We start from the raw sequence: 22,902 nt of genomic DNA, 5'->3' as shown, positions 1-22,902 counted from the left end.
CCCCACAGATCTAATCCGGGGTCCGGCGTGGAGAAGGCCGCAAACCTCGATCGATGTTCCCGCCGGTGTCCGAGGTCCAATTTGGAAGCGGAAAACGGGTGCCACCTCAGCTCGGGCTCACCAAAACAGTCCCCTCATCTAGGACAGGATATTTTCAGGATATGTGTAGGAGGTCACGGAGGTCCTCGGGAGCCTCGCACCTACGCGGCCATCTTGGTTGCGCGCTAGGCTCCTCCCCCCAACACTTCTACTTTTAATGTTTCACAGCCAATGAACATTAAGCTTGGGAATGTCCCGCTTGGAACACGTTACCCAATCAGATGTCCCTAATACTCCGTGGAGGGGGAAGGAATCACTGACAACACTTCTACTTTCAATGGTTTACAGCCAATCAACATTAAGCTTGGGAAACTCCTCCTTGGAACATGTCAGCCAATCAGATGTCCCTCCTACTCCGCAGAGGGGAATTAAATGGCTGCCAACACTTCTACTTTCAATAGTTCGCAATCAATCAACATGAAGTTCTGGAAGCTCCTCCTTAGAACACGTCAGCCAATCAGATGTCCCTCCTACTCCGCAGAGGAGAAGGGAATACCTAGCTATACTTCTACTTTCAATAGTTCGCAACCAATCAACATTAAGCTCTGGAAGGTCCTCCTTACAGCATGTAAGGCAATTAGATGTTCTTGCTACTCTGCGGAGGGGAAGTGAATGGCAGGAAACACTTCTACTTTTGATGGTTCGCAGCCAATGAACATTAAGCTTGTTGTTAGAACACCACAGCCAATGAAAAGTTAATTTTCTTACGCAAACAGATACAGAACAAGCCCTCCCACATATTAATAAATTTCCTGTAACAAAGTGACTCTATCCATGATAAAAGTGAACACTGCATAATAAGTAAACATTATTCCACATTATATTAAAGAATGGCCGCAATACGACGCATTGTTGTTTTCCCGATATAATTTCCACAGCCTACTGCACCCCCCTCCCAACATAAGTGAAGCCCCGGGGCGGTGGGGGCTCCAGCGGGCCCCCGCTATTAGTTTTTAAGGAATGCCCCCGGGATAGAGAACACTCCCTACCACATATTAATAAATTTCCTGTAACAAAGTGACTCTATCCGTGATAGCAGTGAACACTGCATAAGTAAACATTATTCTGCATTATATTAAAGGAAGGCCGTAATACGGCGCATTATTGTTTTCCAGACATAATTTCCACAGCCTACTGAACCCCCCTCTCAACATAAGTGAAGCACCAGGACTGCGGGGGCCCCAGCGAGCCCCTGCTTTTATTTTTTTAAGAAATACCCCCGGGACCTAGTCCACCCAAGGGCCTCATTAAAATGAAATGCAAGAACCAGCGACCGCAGCGTGAATTTTTGCCGATTTGTTTTTTTAAATGATTTTTTGGGCCCTGGGGGTCCTCCTGGGACCCCCTGAGCAGGCCTAGGGGGTCAGGGTTTTCCTACCCTGCCCCCTTCTCTTGTTTTATACCTTTGTTTCTCTGTTTCCGGGTGACTCGCTTCTACCGAGCCACAAGATGGCTGCCAACACTTCCTGGTTTGGACTACTAGCAGCCAATCACAGTGAAGCTCGCACACACAATTTAGGCTCTGCCCAGATATCAAAACATTTATTTTTCTAATTTCTCAACAACTACTGAATGGATTTACACCATTTTTAAAAAGGTTGCTTTACCCAAGCACTACCTTTCTGCCAAATTTGGGGTAATTCCGTTCAGTAGTTTCGGCTGTAGCCTTGCACAAAGTTTCCTATGGGAAATTGATTTTTTGAATTTCTCAAAAACTACTGAACAGATTTAAACCATTTTAAAAAAAGGCTGCTTTCTGAACCAAGCTCTACCTTTTTGCCAAATTTGGGGTAATTCCGTTCAGCAGTTTGGGCTGTAGCTCGTCGCAAAATTTCCTATGGAAATTAACATGGAGAAAACGAGTTTTGGGACCCCCCTTTTTTCTCAGCCCCCGCTTGATGAATCATCCCCAAACTTTCAGGATAGGAGCTGACCTGGATAGACTTTTTGGGGAAAATTTAAGGAAGATTCGTCAAACAACGCCAAAGTTATTAGCAAATCAAAAAATACTTTTCCTATGGAAACTAGGTTCTAACTATAACTACCTACTGTCGACCGCCAGTAGGTAATATGTCATCAAACAATCCTTACATGCGCCACAAAGGAATAGGGATGCACACGACTGTCAGTCACAATCTTGATTTTATTTCTTCCAGAACTGCATAGAGGGCCTGGGTTCGCCTTTGATGATGAGTTTAAATGGGACAGTCAGCTATGAATACAATCAGAAAAATGGAACACGACAAACGCAGACCCATTGAGGGGTTGGAATCTTACCTGAAATATCAAAGTATTTGCTTCCAATTGGATTGCTCATGGAAAAGAGTTATAATCGTTGATGGACTATCAAGACCAGAATGCGTTTACACAATTCCAATTGGTTGGCCCATTTGAGAGAGGGGCCAATGGTATAAAGGACATCAGCTGTAAATGAACATTGCCCTCCAAACCCATAAATAAGGTCAGGAGACCGAAACACATAGGGGAGGCACGCGTTGTCATCATGTTCTTGCAGAAATAAAATCAAGATTGTGACTGATAGTTGAGTACGTCTCTATTCCATTGTGGAGCATGTGAGGATTGTTTGGGCATAGGGTTTGGGGATATAAGTATGAATAAGCTAAACATAGTCCAGTTTATATTCTGGAACGCTAATGGTTTGAGGTCTAAGAAAAAGCTAGCGCGAGTGACAGAATACCTCAAGAATAGCGGGGCATATACAATTTTGCTCCAGGAGACCCATTTAGAATGGAAGGAGTGTGTGTCCTGCTTTAGTAAGTCACAGTGGGTACAGGATGTTATATGTTTGGATCAGAGAGGCAGTACTTGAGGTGTGGCCCTGATTTTTAGAAACAATTCAGGAATAAGGCTAATATTCTATGACTCTGATGACTCTGGTAGGTGGCTGGTGGCTAGTATAGTGATTTAGGGAATGCCAATAGCATGTGCAACATGTTATGGTCCAACTAATGACGTACCAGATGCTATAATAAAGTTGGAATCCTGTATGATGGGGACCACAGCCCTGATAATAGTCGGGGGGACTTTAATATAGTATTAAATAAAGAGCTAGATAGAACATCAAAAACAAAGCATGTTAGTTCCCCTAAGACTTCTGCCATACTGAAAAACATGATGACTGAACTTAACTTGGTAGATATTTGGCACAGAAGGGAGGGGGCTGTCAGGGGTTTCACATTCCACAGCAAACAATATGGGCATCATTCCTGCATTGATTACTTTTTAGTGGACCAAGAACGGAATGGGGCAGTTGAGGCTGTAAATCTTGCCCCTGCAATCCTTTCAGACCATTCTCTGGTGGTCCTGACCTTAAAACATCATCAACAATTGGGGAAAAGAAGGTGAACCCTGGATAGGATTATCCTGTCAGACGAGGGGTGGTACTCGATCTAGCGGATAAAACAGCAGACATTTTTCATCGTAATAGGGGCTCTGCTGGATTACAAATATTCTGGGATGCTTTAAAAGCGTATTTAAGGGAAGAAATAAGCTCCATAACGATTGGTAAGAGGAGGGCTGCACAACAGAGAGAGGAGGAGAATATCACAGAAATTAAGGAGAGAGAACGTGACCTCCAGAAGGCCTTGCTTGAGGGTTCAGTCAGGGTACCAGTGCTTAGCAGGAAACTGGAAGAGCTACAGGCAGAATATCAAGCACAGTTAGACAAAAAGATACTTGACAGATGGAAAGTTAGCAAGCTCCAGAACTTCTCTTATGGCAAAAGATGTAGTGCGCTTTTGGCATGGAAGGCTAAAGCTGATAAGCCCAGGATCTCGATAAAAATCTGATGAATACAGAGACTAAGGGAATTTTAAATACAAATGCAGTTATTAGGGGAGAAGCTCAGAGATATATGAGTAGCCTATATAGAGAAGATATACAAAGAAAAGATGGTAGCGAGGCTTGGTTAAAGGAGACAGAGCTTCTGCGATTAACAAAGGAGTAAAAGAGAGTTTTAGAGGCAGAGATCATGGAGGAAGAGATTAGGGCACAATGCAGGAGAATGTCGGCAGGAAAAGCGGCCGGGCCAGATGGCTTTCCAGTAGAGATCTACACCCACATTAAAGACAAATTAATTCCGTCTTTGAAAGATGTATTTAATGCAGTATATATAGAGGGTGAGGGAGCACCCCTATCTTGGTCAGATGCAATGGTAGTCCTAATCCTGAAATTGAATAAAGACCCGGTGAGAGCTGATTCATGTAGACCAATATCGCTCTTGAACACTGATTACAAGATCTTTTCAGGGATTGTAGCATCTAGAGTAGCACAGGTCATTAGGGGAATTGTACATTCGAACCAAAGAGGTTTTATCCCGGGGAGGCAGCTCAATGAGCTTACATATCTGATGATGGGGCTATTGATATGGCAGAGGCCCAGAATTTGCCTTTGACTGTAGTGGCTGTAGACGCAGCAAAGTCTTTCGATCAAGTGCATTGGGCATATCTCTGGGGAACTCTTAAATGCTTTGGTTTTCCACAGAATATGGTGAAGGCCGTGCAAAACTTATATCGCACTTATAACCACATCGGCATGCAGCTCTTGCTCTTACCAATTAAAAGGCTTTCAGCTTCCAGATGTCGAGTGCGTCTTTGTCCTGGGTGGCAAACTTAAAGCTTTCATTTTCACGCAGCAGCCACGCCACAAAAGATGCACTACCACACAAATTTTGTGGGCCACAGAGTTTTGTATTCAACGGAACTTCAAAGTGGGGCATTTGGGTAAGGATTTACAAACTATCCTACATGCCGAGGCCCTTGGAGGGCTTTGAACTTTTGTAACATCGGACACTGTGGCACCCATTGCTTGGAGGAATCTGACCCTCACTACAAGTCACACAAATCTAAGTGTGCCCATTTGAGCAGCCCAATTGGAGGACAGTGACTATTTAAATTGAGGGCGTGTCAGCGCCAGCATTAATCTGTCGAGCCTCTGAAGAAAATGCGATATGCACTGAAACGCATCAGGCAAAATTGACATGATTGATGTAATTTCACATCGGCATGCAGCTCTTGCTCTTACCAATTAAAAGGTTTTCAGCTTCCAGATGCCGAGTGCGTCTCTGTCTTGGGTGGCAAACTTAGAGCTTATATATATATATATATATATATATATATATATATATTATCTACTGGCGGTCGCCAGTAGATAGTTATAGTTAGGACCGTGTTTCCATAGGAAATCCGCAACACTCTATTTGGAATAACTTTGGCGCCGATTGACGAATCCTCGCGAAATTCTCAAAATAGGTGGGGCGCTCCGCTCCTTCCCTGAAAGTCTCGGGGGGATTCGTCAAGCGGGGGCTGAGAAAAAGGGGGTCCCAAAACGCGTTTTCCCCATGCATTTTTCCATAGGACCTTTAGTCCGAGCTACAGCCCGAACGGCTGAACAGAATTTCTTGAAATTTGGCAGAGAGGTAGCCCTCAGGTCAGGGATGTGCCTTTTGAAGGTCTCGTGTAAATCTGTTCAGTATTTCCTGAGAAAATAGCATTTAAATCAATATATATATCTATAGGCGTGCTCCGAGCGCGTACCGTAAGCTTACCGTACGCGCACGCCGCCGTGCGCGAGCGCAATTCTGATTGGTTGTTAGATGTCAGTAAACATTCGAATCGGTCAAAACCAGGAAGTGTCGGCCGCCATTTTGTCTCTCGCAGTCTGAGGGGGTGAAAAACAAAGGTGGAGAACGTGAAAGGGGGCAGGGTGGACAGTTCCTGACCCCCTAGCCTTTGTCAGGGGGTCCCAGAAGGACCCCCAAGGGCAAAAATTAATTATAATTTTTTTTCGAAAAATCGCAGAATGCGCGTAGCGTACGCGCACGGCGTAAACGGAAAAATTCCGCAAGAAAAATTCCGCGAACTTCGCGTAACTATTCCGCGATTACGCGTACCGTACGCGCACAGCAAAACATTTTTTTCAAAAAGGAAAGCTTAAAAAAAAATAAAAAAAATTGTGAGGTAAGGTTGGCTCTTAAAAGAGCCGTTGGGTTAATACAGGGATAGAGGAAAGACAGAATGGGAATATTATGAATGTCTACAAACGTGCTGGTCTATCTTATTGTTAATAAGGGAAACACTGTCTCCCCAAAAACAATAAGACCACAACACGTTGTACACCTCATTGAAACCCTCCGAAATTGAGGGTTAATGTCCAGAGGAGCTGAAGAAGGTGATGCTCCCACCTCAGAGGAAGGGCTCAGCTGAGCTGCCGATGATGTACTTGGCTGAGCTTCTGAGGTTGGGCTCCGGTGACTTACTGAAGAGTTTTCTTCAGTATGTCGAGCAAAGGTCCTGGGATGTTTATCCCTAAGGTGTCTCATCATAGAGTGATTTCCAAAGGAATACTTCTTCCTTGGATCTCCTCTAGATAAAACACGGTCACAAAGTGTGCAAGTGACCAATGGAGCATTGACCTTTTTCTGACCCTCTGGAAAAGTAAAATACTCCCACACAAAAGAATCCTTTTGTTTCCTCCTTCTCTGTCTGATGATGGTGCTGCTAGGCTCACTCTCAGAAGAGGTCTGCTGCTCTGCCATTGTATCTCAATGTCAATTCAGCTCCTTCTCCTAGGGCAGGGGTACTCATAGTACGGCCCGCGGGCCGCCAGCGGCCCGGCAAGCCTTCCCTGGCGTCCCGCGGACCTTGCAGACATCGTACCTGTGCACCGCCGGTTGCAGCAGCGCGGAGCTATGGGGGCCGGGCGATTCTTTTAAAAGCCAAGTCACTTGTTAATGAGGCTTTTTTGTATTTCACCTCTTCTTAGCGCCCCTGCATCTCCCCTCTGAATGAGTGGAGCTGCAGGGGCGCTAAGAAGAGATGAAATACAACAAAGCCTCATTAACAAGTGACTTGGCCTTTAAAAGAGCTGTGAAGTACTTGGGTGCGGCGGCTGTTTGTGTTCCAGGGAAGCGCCGGGTGAGGTGACGGGCGGGGGGGGGGGGGACAGCAGCTAGTGAGAGCAGCAGATGAGTTTAAAGCGGGAGGGAGAGAGGGAAGACAGAGCAGGAGACAGGGAGGGAGAGACAGCGTGAGAGAGACAGACAAGTTGGGAGAGGGAGGGAGACAGAGGGAGGGAGGGGGACAGAGGGAGAACAGATGGAGAGGGAGGGAGACAGAGAGGGACGGAGACAGAGAGAAAGGGAGACAAACTGATTGAGAGAGAGGGAGAGAGATAGATAGAGAGAGGGAGGGAGACAGGGAGAGAGAGAGGGAAGGAGAGAGAGGGAGAGGGAGGGAGGGAGACAGAGAGGGAGGGAGACTGAGAGGGAGGGAGACTGAGAGGGAGGAGACGGGGAGAGGGAGGGAGACGGAGAGGGAGGGAGAGAGGGGAAGAGGGGGAGGAAGGGAGGGAGATGGAGACGGAGAGGGAGACGGAGAGGGAGAGAGAGAGAGGGGGAGAGAGGGAGGGGGAGAGAGGGAGAGAGAGAGGGAGGGAGACAGGGAGGGAGGGAGACAGAGGGGGGAGACAGAGGGGGAGACAGAGAGGGGGAGACAGAGAGGGGGAGACAGAGGGAGACAGAGAGGGAGGGAGATAGAGGGAGACGGAAGGAGAGGGAGGGAGATGGAGGGAGAGGGGGAGACGGAGGAGGGAGGGAGACGGAGGGAGATGGAAGAGGGAGGGAGACGGAGGAGGGAGGGAGACGGAAGAGGGAGGGAGACGGAGGAGGGAGGGAGACGGAGGAGGGAGGGAGACGGAGGGAGGGAGATGGAGAGATGTGTGTATGCCGGGTCCGGTGGCGCAGTGGACGAAGGCGTCCGCTGCAGGGACCTATGTTCCACCTCATGGTCGCAGTTTTTTTTTGTTGCTCTAGCCCCGCCCCCTCCCCCAATGATCCCGCCCCCAAGGTGCGGCCCTCGGCCACAAACCGCACTGTAAATTTGGCCCCCAAGAGAAAGTTTGTGAGTACCCCTGTCCTAGGGGATCTCAAGCAGTAATGAGGGGAATGGGTGTGGTGTGGGAAGTTTCTGGAACTGAAAGTAGTTTCAACCAATGAAAAGTGTTCTTTGTGGATCACATGACTTACCGTGCGCGCTCCGTAAGCTTACGGTACGCGCTCGTAAACAAGTACGCATGCGCAAACGTGACGCTTACGGAGCGCTTACGGAGCGCGTATGTAAGACGCACTCGCGCATGCGCATTACACGCCCCTGCGTAACCACGACGTTGCTTCCGCGCAACGTGCATGCGTGTACGCGTACATCACGTACGTATCACTTAAGCACACTGTACTTATGACGTACGGAGCGCGTAGCGTCAGCTTACCGTACGCGCACGGCAAAAAATGCATAAAAAATAAAAATACAAGTTTCAAGAGTTGTAGAAGATAATAACTGTGATGTCCAACTGTATGTAAACATTAATTTTTAAAAAATTAACCATTCCATAATGCAGGATATAGTACATATATTATTTTATACATAGGTTGGATATTATTTTTTACCAAAAATCTCAAAAAAATTTAAAAAACCGTACAAATTCACTGAAAAAAACCATAGGTTTCACACACGTTATAGTTAGGAATTAGCATTTAAAAAACCTTGCAAATTCACTGAAAAAACCATAGGTTTGACACATGTTATAGTTAGCAGGACATTTCACTCGTGAAAAACCAATGAAATTCCCCCGTTATAGTTAGTGCAGGCAACTATAACTCACGCGACCGCAATCCTCTGCTGATGATGTCATGTCATGAGTGATGTAATATGTGACGTCATGAGCAGTGGATTGCGGGCGCGCGAGTTATATATATATATATTTTTTTTTAAGTTCAAAAATCTTTATTTCAGCATTTCACAGTCATACATTCTCACGCCTACAACCTCACGGGCCAGCTATAGCAAACACTTTATCGAGGTTTCAATCCACTCTGCACACAGCCAATCTACCGACAACCCGGAGGTCCGGCGGCAAGTACCTATATACCTTTCTTAATTGCAGACATGCGAAATGCATTACAATCCCGGGCCATGAGATGAGTGTTTTGTCCATTAGGCACATCTGCTCCGTGTGCCATCAGCAATCGGGAAGGCATGGCTTGGCTTGGCAGTTCGGGCTGGACTGTTCCCATGAGGCACAGGGTCAGACTGATTTGCATATGGCCATGTCTGAACTGGGGTGGCAGAGTGGGCTAAAGAACGGTGATGGATCAAACCCGGATCTGTTGACTGGGTGTGAGTGTTTGATTGGTTCTGATGCTCTGTCCATCACCACCCCCCTTTGTACCGCTTTGTTCGCCATAAGTTGGCAGGGTATGCTCAGACGTGAGTCCCTTGCTCACTTTGCCACTGGATTCAAGCAAGCCTGGCTGAAGACGGCTGAAATGCCAGAAACCGGTCCTAGGAAGCTTGTTTTCGGTCCAGGGAAGGCATGGCTTGGCTTGGCAGTTCGGGCTGGACTGTTCCCATGAGGCACAGGGTCAGACTGATTTGCATATGGCCATGTCTGAACTGGGGTGGCAGAGTGGGCTAAAGAACGGTGATGGATCAAACCCGGATCTGTTGACTGGGTGTGAGTGTTTGATTGGTTCTGATGCTCTGTCCATCACCACCCCCCTTTGTACCGCTTTGTTCGCCATAAGTTGGCAGGGTATGCTCAGACGTGAGTCCCTTGCTCACTTTGCCACTGGATTCAAGCAAGCCTGGCTGAAGACGGCTGAAATGCCAGAAACCGGTCCTAGGAAGCTTGTTTCCGGTCCAGGGAAGGCATGGCTTGGCTTGGCAGTTCGGGCTGGACTGTTCCCATGAGGCACAGGGTCAGACTGATTTGCATATGGCCATGTCTGAACTGGGGTGGCAGAGTGGGCTAAAGAACGGTGATGGATCAAACCCGGATCTGTTGACTGGGTGTGAGTGTTTGATTGGTTCTGATGCTCTGTCCATCACCACCCCCCTTTGTACCGCTTTGTTCGCCATAAGTTGGCAGGGTATGCTCAACGTGAGTCCCTTGCTCACTTTGCCACTGGATTCAAGCAAGCCTGGCTGAAGACGGCTGAAATGCCAGAAACCGGTCCTAGGAAGCTTGTTTCCGGTCCAGGGAAGGCATGGCTTGGCTTGGCAGTTCGGGCTGGACTGTTCCCATGAGGCACAGGGTCAGACTGATTTGCATATGGCCATGTCTGAACTGGGGTGGCAGAGTGGGCTAAAGAACGGTGATGGATCAAACCCGGATCTGTTGACTGGGTGTGAGTGTTTGATTGGTTCTGATGCTCTGTCCATCACCCCCCCCCTTTGTACCGCTTTGTTCGCCATAAGTTGGCAGGGTATGCTCAGACGTGAGTCCCTTGCTCACTTTGCCACTGGATTCAAGCAAGCCTGGCTGAAGACGGCTGAAATGCCAGAAACCGGTCCTAGGAAGCTTGTTTCCGGTCCAGGGAAGGCATGGCTTGGCTTGGCAGTTCGGGCTGGACTGTTCCCATGAGGCACAGGGTCAGACTGATTTGCATATGGCCATGTCTGAACTGGGGTGGCAGAGTGGGCTAAAGAACGGTGATGGATCAAACCCGGATCTGTTGACTGGGTGTGAGTGTTTGATTGGTTCTGATGCTCTGTCCATCACCACCCCCCTTTGTACCGCTTTGTTCGCCATAAGTTGGCAGGGTATGCTCAGACGTGAGTCCCTTGCTCACTTTGCCACTGGATTCAAGCAAGCCTGGCTGAAGACGGCTGAAATGCCAGAAACCGGTCCTAGGAAGCTTGTTTCCGGTCCAGGGAAGGCATGGCTTGGCTTGGCAGTTCGGGTTGGACTGTTCCCATGAGACACAGGGTCAGACTGATTTGCATATGGCCATGTCTGAACTGGGGTGGCAGAGTGGGCTAAAGAACGGTGATGGATCAAACCCGGATCTGTTGACTGGGTGTGAGTGTTTGATTGGTTCTGATGCTCTGTCCATCACCACCCCCCTTTGTACCGATCAGCAATCATCAGGCATGGGGTTCGGATGTCCAGGAGCCCATCTTCCTACTAGAGGTCATAAAAGTCATGGTCACGATGGGCATACAACCAAAGCACCCCACGGATCAGGTCCCTGAGGCAGGCAGACCATACATCTCTAAGCAGCCCCTTCAGTGATAACCACGTGAGAAACTGAGCAGCAGGGGGGCCGCTACGCAATGTGCCATATAGCCGTGCCTTTGCGGCTCACCTCCACATTCCTCACCCCTGTGGCCCATCCCCCGTGTCGCATAATGAGCCATTTACACCAGGTTCATGTATCTCAGCCCCTCACCCGCCAGCTCCATCAGTCAGCAATGTGAACAACCCCCGCTTCCAAACGTCCCACCACAATCAGAGCCTCTCACCCCTACAGTTTCCACCCCTACTCATCACTTCCTCACCATTGCCAAGCCTCAATGAGCCCCTGCTAGCTGTAAGCTATATCTGCCGGTCTTGCACTCACCGGTACCTGACTCTCCCCTTCAGCGGAGCTGGTCTGTGCCGCCAGGTATGTTCTAAACGGATCCCATATGTCTTTAGCCCTACTATTCAATGGTTGCGTTTCAGCGTATACAGTGTTCTGTTCCTGGCAGTACAATACATCCTTTATCCATTCTTTGAATTTCGGTGCTCGACCCTTACCCCACCTACATGCAACCGGCCGTTTCGCTAGCAACAATGCAATGTTCACAAATTTCCGATTCATCTTAGGTATCGACACTGTATGGCCCAGCAGCATCGTGAGCGGGTCCATTTCAATCACATCCCCCAACATAGCCGTCAGCGCAGTGTGGACTTGCGACCAGTACTCGGCCACCCCTGGACACATCCAGGCCAGATGTAAAAAATCAGCCCCCTCCGAGTGGCACCTCTCACATTTATCATTGTCCAATAGCTGAAATCTAAGCTTTCTAACAGGAGTGTAGTACCAACGCTGCAGAAACTTGTAATGAATAATACGCAATCTGCAGCTGGAAGAGATCTGGAAAGTAAGCTCACAACAATACGTCCACTGTGCCTCCGTTATGTTCCCACCCAACTCGACAATCCAACTTCTAAGCGCTTTACAGTCTTCATTCCCGACATACTCTCGAATACTGCTGTATAGTTGAGAGACCAAATGCCTACCATCCGTAGAAGTAAGCAGGATTTGCAACGGGTGTACTATCTCAGGTCCCTCCAGATAATATGGCAACACCGTTCGCAGCCCCTGCCGCAACCGGAGATAGTAAAAGACATCCAGCGGAGTAGGCCGATATCCATGGAACAATTGCTCTTTCGTCTTGAACTGACCGTTCACAAAGAGATCACCCCACTGCCGGACCCCTATCTTAGCACATAACCCTCGGAACCCACCTTCCTGCAACAGAGACAGGTCCGGATGATAAACCAACGGCAAGGTCGAAGCGTACAACAGACTGAGTGCCATCTTGCGCATGATTCGCTGCCACGCATCAATCGTGCACGTCACCGTAGTGAACGGCGTATCAATCGCACTGACGGGACCATGAATAATGCCCTGCAGTGGCAGGGTCGGACTATCCAGTCCTCCTCCGCCAGCTGCGGCATGCATGGCGTAGGGGTAAACCAATGGTAAGCAAAGTGTGCCTGCGCACTCAGATAATACGCTAAAAAGTCGGGAACGTCAAATCCTCCCTTACTATATGGCTGGGTGATAGTCGACCAAGCCAGTCTGGGCTGCTTACCAGCCCAGAACAGTCGCAGTAACTCAGAGCGCAACGTCCGGAAAAAAACCGCACCTGGATAGTACGGAATGTTCTGGAAAAAATATAAAAAGCGAGGTAACACCACCATTTTGATCAGTGAAGCCCTACCCGCCATGGTAAACGGCAACGATATCCAGCGAGTAACATCCTCCGCCAACTTACTCATGGCTGTGCCATAATTCAAACGCAACGTCTCTTCGCGGACCTTCGAAATCTGAACCCCTAAGTATCTAAGATCCGACTCGCACCATTCGAGCGGGTAATCCAGCGAGTATCGCCCCACCGCAGGCGTCAGAGGAAAAAATTGCGATTTCTTCCAGTTGATTTGAATTCCAGACAATCTCCCAAACACCACAAACTCGCGGAGTAGCGAATTGAGGTTAGTCTGCGGATCTACCACATATAGCGTTAAGTCGTCAGCATATAAGGACACATCAATCTGTCGTTGAAAACATTTAAAGGCACTTTGCTTGTGCAGCTGCCTGATGCGACATGCCAGAGGCTCGATTGCGATAGCGAACAACAATGGGGACAGCGGGCATCCTTGTCTGGTCCCCCTGGTTAATGGAATCGGATCAGACATCTCCCCATTGATTAGCACTCTCGCTTTCGGGACAGTATAGAGCAGTTTTATCCAAGCAACAAAGATTTTGGGAAACCCCATCCTGTACAGAATAGCAAACAAGTAGTTCCACTCCACCGAGTCAAATGCCTTGGTTGCGTCAAGGAATATAGCCGCGACAGGCAGCTCCGGCGCTATTGTATGAATCAAAGAAAAAAGAGTTCGCAAATTACTAGCAGTGGATCTCCCCGGGACGAACCCTGCCTGATCAGGAAGGGCAATTTTAGTCATTAGCAGTGAGAGTCTAGTGGCCAGCACCTTTGCCAATATCTTGGCGTCGCAATTTATCAAAGAGAGCGGCCTATAAGAATCACAGTCCACCGGGTCCTTACCTGGTTTCAGCAGGGAGGTAATCACCACCTCTCTCATCGTCCCCGGCAGCACTCCCACCTCCAGGGATTCCTCATAAACCTCGCGAAGCACAGGGGCCATAATATCGATATAGCATTTATAAAATTCCGCCGGCAACCCATCCAGTCCTGTCGCCTTACCATTACTCAGAGACATAATCGCCTCCCGTATTTCATCCAGTTCGAATGGAGCTCCGAGAAATTGCCTGTGTTCATCACTCAGCCAACATAATGCTACATCATCTAGGAAATCCCCAAACGGAACATCACCACCACCGCGGGCAGCATATAACCCTTCATAATGCTCAGTGAATTGCCTTAAAATTCCCTTCGTGTCTCGATGTATAACACCACCCGGTGCACGTATCTCTAATATGTGCGAAGTTCCCCGCGAATGCCTAGTGATCGCCGCCAAGGCCCGACCCGGTCTCTCTCCCTCACAGTAGCGACGGGCTTGCCAATATTTGCCCCTGAATTTGGTCTCTCTATCTGCTTCCTGCTCGTATTGCGTCAGTTTTTCCCTAAACTCCTGGTGGAGAAGACCTATCGGCTCCCGGGACATCCTGGTTTCCAGCATCTTAAGTTCGGGCTCTAGTTTGGTGAGCGAACCTCGTATGGCCTTTAGTACACCAAAGCTCTTAGAGATATAATGGTCTCAACACTTTCTACCGAACCCTTGTTGCGCGGAAAAAAATCCGCTATCTCCTCCCCCAATTCCGTCTGGAACAGGGGATCCAATAATGCCGTGGGTTGCAGACGCCATGTTGGGGCTGCCCTACCATACCCGGGGACCGCTAACTGAACCAGAACTGGACAATGATCCGAATAGGACCTCGGCAGATGTGCCACTTTACCTAAGTCTACCGCTAATCCACGAGAGAGAAAGCAATAATCAAGCCTAGCCCAAGTGTTGGCATACGCTGTGAAGTGTGTCCCCTCACGGTCCCCAGCATGCACGAACCTCCAACTATCTATTAGTCCCCCTTCCTCCATTATGCCCGCCACAGCATCCCTCGTGCACCTGTTATATTGGGGGCTACCATCCGACCTGTCCAGCCCGGGAGTCAGTGTAATATTAAAATCACCACCCCATATAATATGCATGGAACCTGTTTTCAGTATCATACCCCACAACATAGTGAAAAAGGCAGGCGAATCCACATTTGGCCCATAGCAATTTACAATCGTGACCGTGTCAGTACCCAGTGTGCCCCATAACATGACAAATCTCCCCTCATTATCCGTGCGTTCACCTAGCCGCACAAACGGCACCGTTTTCCTGATCAGAATCGCCGTGCCCCTAGCGTACCCAGAATATGACGAGAAGCTACGCACCGCAGCCCATTTGCTCGTGAAAGTATAATTAGCCCGGGGACTAAGATGCGTTTCCTGCAACAATGCAATTTGCGCCTGATGTTGTTCTGTGTAGGCCGCCACCCTCCTGCATTTCCTCGCATCATTCAACCCCCGGACATTCCAGGTTACAATCGTGATTCTCGAGCTACGAGCATTTTCAGCCATCTCTCGTCATCCTCCCAGGATCCACATATCCACCCGAATCCAAATGCATCTTCCGCCAAAGGAACAGACTATACAGTAGTAGATCCCATCGCCAACCCAACATTGGAACCTCATTAGTAAGCATGGCACTAGTGCTTTCCACTTCTGTCAACTCCCTGCTCCATAGACAACCACCACAGCACCCTTGCGATTCACTCATCTCAGTACAGGAACTCCAAACATCTAAACCATAACTGAATCCCTTTTACCCACCCCCCTCCCACTGAAGCAACCCCCAACTTGCCAGCATCATCCCCCCATCCCCTCCCACAGACGCCCCAAGAATTAGGGCTAATGCACCCCACAACCCCAAAACCATATATTAGGGTATTTCCCATCGGGAAGCTTATCTAGGTGGCATCACTAATATCCCCCTTTGAACACAAGCCCAACCACACAATGTGCAGCTCGGCCCAGCGATACAGAGGGGCGTCTGGCGCTATAATCAGAGGCATCTGGGACATTCCACAAGTAACCAGTGTCATCAGTTAGCCAGCAAAACAGAAACCACCAGCAACGCAGCCGGAGAGGGTACCGACGCCACAGAGACCCCAGAAGCGGCCAGTCATCTCCCCACATTTACAACCCCACATCAACCAGAACAATACAAAAATCAGTACAGCAAGGAACCACAATATTAACTCTTGGGAAACGCTCTCATCATTACATTCAGAACAATATACAGTCAAAGTCCTCCCCACTCACGGTTCACCATCCACCAGCATCTCTTGCTGAGGGTTCATGTCGTCCTCCGCTCCAGCCCCCAGCCTGTGAGTCCGTTTATGCTGCTTGAGAAAATCCTCCACCTGCTGAGGATTAGTGAAGAATTTCTGTCTCCCCTGGCACGTCACCCGCAGTCGCGCCGGGTAGAGCAATGCGTAGTCTATTTGCAAGTTTCGCAACTTTGCCTTAACTGACAGAAATTTCCTGCGTTCCTCTTGGACCAGGGGAGTGAAGTCCGGCTACAGCGTGAAGGAGTTTCCATCATAGGATAACGAACGCGTGCTTCTTGCAGCTCTTAAGGCCGCATCCCGATCCCGATAATTGAGCATCCGGGCTATGATCGGCCTGGGCGTCGCTCCCGGCTTTGGTCTGGGGCCCAGGGCCCGGTGCGCCCTCTCCACTATAAAGTGGGGAGAAAAGGCATCCGAGCCAATCGCCGCCACCAGCATCTTCTCAACATACTCCTCCATTTTTCCCACATTGGTCGTCTCCGGAATACCAACGATGCGTACGTTATTACGCCTACTTCTCGCTTCTAAATCTTTATTTTTAGCCGCGATAACACGCAGTAGATTGTCCATTCTGTATAACTGCGAAGTGTGTTGTGTCACTGTGTCCTCGGAGTCCGATATGCGCTGTTCCGCCTCTTTCAATCGTTCCTCGTGCGCGTCCAGTTTGTGCACCACCGCATCCATACGCGACGACATCCTGTCCACTTTGTCCGCAATTGTCGCGAACCCTTGGCGCATCTCTCGTAAGACATCTTGCAGATTGATCGCCGTGTCCACAGGTCCCCCCGTCGCTCCAGACGTCTCCGCCGAGCCGCGAGCCGCCTCCCCAGGCGTAGTCGTTTTCTTACTAGCCTCAAACGTGAGTTTGGGCTGCTTCGTGTCCGGATGCCCCCCTGCACAATCTCCACTGGCAGCTCTCCGGTCGGCTCTGCACCCCTCACGAAGCCAAGCTGCGGCAACCCCGGGAGCGTCCCACGGGGTCCCAGTATTTGCGGCCCACAGCCGTCTCTACAGCCTCGGACTCGCCTGGCAGCCCGATCCGGGAACGCAGCCCAGCGTCGTCGGCCTCTACCTCCGCCGCAACTTGCAGAGCGTCTCTCTCCGTCCTCACAACCCCGAGGGCACTCAACTCCGGGCAGTCCACTCCAGCCACACTGCTGAACCTCCGCTTGCGGTTACGGCACCCAGGTGTGCCCGTTAAGGAGAAATAAGCGGATAATTACCGCCGGCCAGCGGGAGCCCTACGTGAAGGCGTCCATTCTCTAGTGCGCCACCTAGCGTTCCGAATTTCAATGGTTTTTTATGAGAGAAATGTCCAGCTAACTATAACATGTGTGAAACCTATGGTTTTTTAAGTGAATTTGCAAGGTTTTTTAAATGCTAATTCCTAACTATAACGTGTGTGAAACCTATGGTTTTTTTAAGTGAATATATATATATATATATATATATATATATATATATATATATATATATATATATATATATATAATATATATATATATATATATATATATATATATATATATATATATATATATATATATATATATATATATACATATTACCTACTGGCGGTCGCCAGTAGGTAGTTATAGTTAGGACCTAGTTACTATAGGAAAATGGCAACATTCCATTCGCAATAACTTTGGCACCGATTGATGAATCTTTGTGAAATTTTCAAAACTAATTCTTTGTTGAGATCAGCCCTATGTTTGGGGGTAATTAGTCAAGGGGGGCCGAGAAAATCCGTGAGCCTGTGTTTGCTATACTGTGAAGTCATGTGCTCTGGGCGCTGTGCCACACATGTCCAACTTGTATATGGTGCTTAGGTGGTGTTGTACGGGAAGTGTGAAGGTAAATCAATATGGTATTTGTAAAGCGCAAACTACTCACTCCTATGGGGGAGTAGAGGTGGTGATCAAAGTGAGAGCTCTGTGCTGAAAAGTCAGATGGTCTGGCCGCGGCGTCACAGGTGTGTGGAGAATACATTTTGGCGCGGGTGCGGGAGTTGCTGTTACCTGGCCCTAAAATAGCGGGCCTAAGTTGTCAGTTATAGGGTGGCTCTAAAAAGAGCCCTTGCGTTGATTAGTTGGAGCAACATATAAGTGCTGATGCACAGCTTCAAGTTATTCAGGAAAACTCGATTTCCGTGATCTGTGAAGTGTACTCCATCACTTCTGTAGATATCAGCCATATCTAAACGTATGTTATTGTTGTAGATGGACCCCATTTTGTGGTCTCTGAGGTATGCAGACACAGCTTTGTTGAGTTTCTTCCTAGATTTTTCAATCTGAGGAAAAAATTGTTTTGACCATTTCCACTTCTGTCTTTGGCATATATTGGAATATACAAAGACAGTTTGAGGGAAAAGTAACATCAATTGTCCAAAGGAGTCCTTCATAAGCATTTCCAAACCTACCCCAGTCAATGTGCCTAGGTCATTTCCGCCACAGTGCACAATCATGAGGTCAGGGTGTTGGAGATGCAAGCAGGTTTTAACCAAAGGAAACAATTGGTGCCACTTCAATCCTCTCTGTGAAAACCATTTAATGTCCACATTTTGTAAACCTAGGTCTAAGTCAATACGTCTCTGTTCTGCATACCTCTTGCACCAGAAAATATAGCTATGTCCTACGATCCACACTAGCATTTTGAAGGTATGACTGGAAGGTATGGAAAGATGTCTGTAGCTCATGCAGTTCCTTGGTAGAATAAGAGATATGTTTAAAGATGGGGAACTACTTTTTATTGCCGTACAAAACGATACGTGATTGGGAGACGAAAAGCATTCTTTTTGTAAAAGTAGGGAGCACATTCGTTTTGTGGAAAAGCATCTTTTTGATTGGTTAAGAGAAAGCAGTTTCAACGTGGAGTATATATCATAGGATAAAAGTTGTCAACTCAACCACACCTACTACTTGCATTTGGAAGGCACTGTTCGAACTTAAAACAATCGTGAACTTTTAACCTGCACGTGCCGTTAAATGTTCAAGAAAACGTGGCAAATAAATATGGTTATGTTAAAAAAGATTGATGAACTTTTAACCTGCACGTGTTTTAGAATGTTCTAGAAAGTGTGTTGATAGAATACGTTGCACTTCTGACTTCTATGTGTTGTTGAATATTTTAAAAAACTGTTTATATGGAAAATTAAAAAGAAAGCAAGAGAGAGAAGTTTTGAAACCTAAAAGAATCAAGGAACTATTCTAATTTGTTCTTTGCATGTATTTATGTGTGGAGCAACAAAATTATAGACAGAACAGCACCAGGAGGAAGAAGAAGCAGGGAGTGAGGGGATGGGGGAGATGGGCAGAATGGCAGACATGCACAATTAAGTATAGCACAAGTATAGACAAACAATGGCCATAATGAAATATACCAACAAGGAGCACAAGTAACACAACTCGCCAACATCACACCAGTGAATGAGCATAGAAGTGAAAACCACCCTGCATTCATAGAGGATGTGTACAAAGGCGGGTCGTTGGTGTTGTGGGATGTCTGCGACCGTAGTCATCATGGATGAGATGCCCAGCACGTGGCACATGGGCGAGTTCACTGTCTGTTACATTGCAAACAGCTGCTCCTCCCTCCCAAGAGCTCCCACACTTTTGTACGGTGCAATGTTGTATCTCGTGCACTCGTACGGCACACCATTGTAATGCCTATTTGCGCATGTGCTGCTGCATTCCAACTACACCATCACAGTGCCGTTTGGAGGTGGTGTATGCAACTTTACAACATCGACTGATGTGGCCCTTGTGGCAGGCCACACCAGAACACAGAGACACACTTACCGCACTTCCTGTACACGGAGATGTCTGAGAAACCCCATTCCCGTTGTCGGATAGGCACACCCCTGCGCTGACCTGTGTACTCCGGACCAGCACACGCCGGTTGTGCATGCAGGAGGATGTGTGCGTAGCTACATGTACAGGTTCACTGCCAACGCTGAGGTGATAGCACACTGTGATGTTGCAGGGCTGGTGCCTATCATGCTAACACAATGACCAGAGGGACACACTTGCTCAGATACGGGGTTGGGGGGCATTGGCGGTCCCGGAGTTGTTCCGAAGAGTCTTGTGGCCCTCATGGGTATCCCTGTATCATGCTCATTTATTCTATGGCACCTGTGGGTGTTTTGGTGTGATTCTTGGCTGTGTTCTCTTTCATGGTGCGGGTAGTCGTCCTGCTTAACACCATCAGAAAGCAGGTGTAAAATCCCAGGTGCTAACGTGGCTTATTGCCGGAATTTGTTTCGCATTGCAGTTGGTGTGAAAGTTGTGATGTGATTTTTTGAGTGTGTAGGACAATATAAGAACTGGGCAGTGTATCTCGTCAAGATCCAGCACCTGACGCCTGATTCCCAATCAATATAAATACAATGAGGTTTCGTAAATGATTTTGTGTGTATACTGTGAGTGCAGCCACTACGTCAGTGCAATTCAATACAGGATTTTAGTATTTAGAATAAATCGCAAAGGTGCACCTCGTGTCGTTTAGCACGGGAATGGCTAGTCTGCATTTCATTATCAGCACTTTAATGGAAGTAAAGTTGAGATAAATCTAACACACTATTCAGAAGTTGGTGGAAACTGCAGACATCACCAGTATTCCCACGATAAGTCCTCCAAAATTTAAGACCATAGTGGACTTCATCAAATAACAGTAATAAGAACAAGAAAGAGTTACACATCAGTTATGAAAACAACCAGAAACGTTATTATTATTTTTTTCAAACTTTATTATTTTATTAACATATATCAAAGATAAAGTAATAAACAAAGTGTATCCAAAAAAATACAAAATAACAAGGCGGAACACTGCTGTGGGGACCATGGATGCGGACGACAGAGCCTGGAAAATAAATCACAAAATAAGGACGTGTGTAATGCGCATATCAAAGGAGAGAGACATAGAGAAAAAGAGAAGGAAAAAAAGGCAGAGAGAAAAAGAGAGGGAAGGAAAGAAAGGGAGTGAGAAAGGGAGAAGGAAGAGAGAGTTAGAGAGATAGAAGGAAAAGAAGAAAGAGAGAGAGAGAGAGAGAGAGGGGGAGAGAGAGAGTGGGGTTGCGAGAGAGAGAGAGGGAGAGAGAGAGAGAGAGAGACAGAGAGAGACACTGCTGCCCCTGCGCATCCATGAGCAAATAATTACCTGGTGCCACTGGAGTGTGCAGCAGTGGGCACTCCACGTGCCCGTTAAAACTCCATGTATCCCAGATATGTCGCTGAATCCTGAGTCATGAATGGTGGATACCACATCATCTTCTCCACGGCCCGACAGATCTCACACATGTCGTTGAGTCCTGAGTCATCAATGGCGGAGACTATATCAGCTTTTGGAGCCGCTAAGCCTGTGAAATTTAAGTTCATGCCACGTGGTGGTAGGCCCCTGATGGCCATATGAGCTTCGGGTGGCACTAAACCTGTGCATCTGAAATCCGCGCCAAAGGGGTGGTAGGCCCCTGAGGGCTATACAGATTAGGGTTCGAGTAACCTTCTGTGGAAGTTTTGAAAGACTCTTTATGGTTGAGACACGTGGATCGTCCGACATCTAGTCAGCACCGGCAATAAAGGATGTGACGTTGTCGATCTATTATATTTGCGTGGTTACATGGCCTGTGACGCATGTGCCGGATGGGTGTGGTGTGTGTGCAAACCTGCCCTCAGGGAGTGGGCGGGAGATGTGGAGAACTAGACCACTGACCTGCACACCAACAGCGAGTACGCCTGCGACAGGTAGCTATATGGGGCCATCGTCGGAACGTAATCTGAGTGGCGTGGCGTGGCGTACGACGGAACAGGCCAGGGATACCTACAATGGCGCGGACGGCTCGTAGTACTGCATCTGTGAGTGGAGTGGACGGCCTATAGTTGTCCCTCTGCGAGACTGGGTGCGTACTGTTCATAACTCACACTACATAAGTATTGAAAAATCATTTTGTGATTCAGTTCATCAGCTGGCATTTGTCCGAGGTGTTTGTGAAAATATATCGGAGTTCTTTCTGTGATAGATACCCCTTTGATGCTGCCTCTCCCCACATCAGCAGGAAATGCACCCTCTTCCCACATTACCATCACACCCCCAACAACCTTCTTGTGCCCAGAAGTGTCCCTGTGCGGTTGGACAAAGAAGAGTTTTAGACATGTACAGATTTACATATAAAAAAATGTATTTAAAGAAAAGAACAACAAATAAGACTGAAGGGAGTCTGGTGCTGTGGTCGCTGGCACGAAGTTGGGGTGACTGCCATTCAGGATTCAGGACACAGTTACACATGTGGGATTGGTTTGTGTTAAAGAGGGTTAGTGGAATGACGTGCTGTTGGCCTTGCATATGGAAATGTGCCTCACTGATCAGAAGGAGTCTGGTGCTGTGGTCGCTGCCACGGACTTGGGGTGACTGCCATTCAGGACTCAGGACACAGTTACCCATGTGGGATCGGCTCGTGTTAAAGAGGGTTAGTGGGAGTAGGTGTTGCCGGCCTTGCATATCGAAATATGCCTCACAAATCGAAGGGAGTATGTTGTGTGGTTGCTGCCTCGGACTTGGGCTCACTGCCATTTAGGACCCAGGACACAGTTACACATGTGGGATCGGCTTCTGTTAAAGAGGGTTAGTGGCGCCACAGGTGTTGAGAGTGTGTGGGCCTGTGGTGATGCTTGGTGTGGACGGGCCGCACTCGGAGCAATGTGTCTTGGCTATAGGACTGCATCATGTGGAATCACAACTCTATCTGAATTGTGAGGCCTGCTGATCGTAGTGTAGGCCAGAGATAGCGATGAGCAAGAGCCCACAGCCACGTGCATACGTTAGTGGCATCACCAGCCTGCGTAGTGCAGGTTCAGTGGCAA

The sequence above is a fragment of the Triturus cristatus genome, chromosome 7 (assembly GCF_964204655.1).
Source record: "Triturus cristatus chromosome 7, aTriCri1.1, whole genome shotgun sequence".
NCBI classification, from domain to species: Eukaryota; Metazoa; Chordata; class Amphibia; order Caudata; family Salamandridae; genus Triturus; species Triturus cristatus.
Note: the sequence above shows the minus strand (reverse complement) of the source record.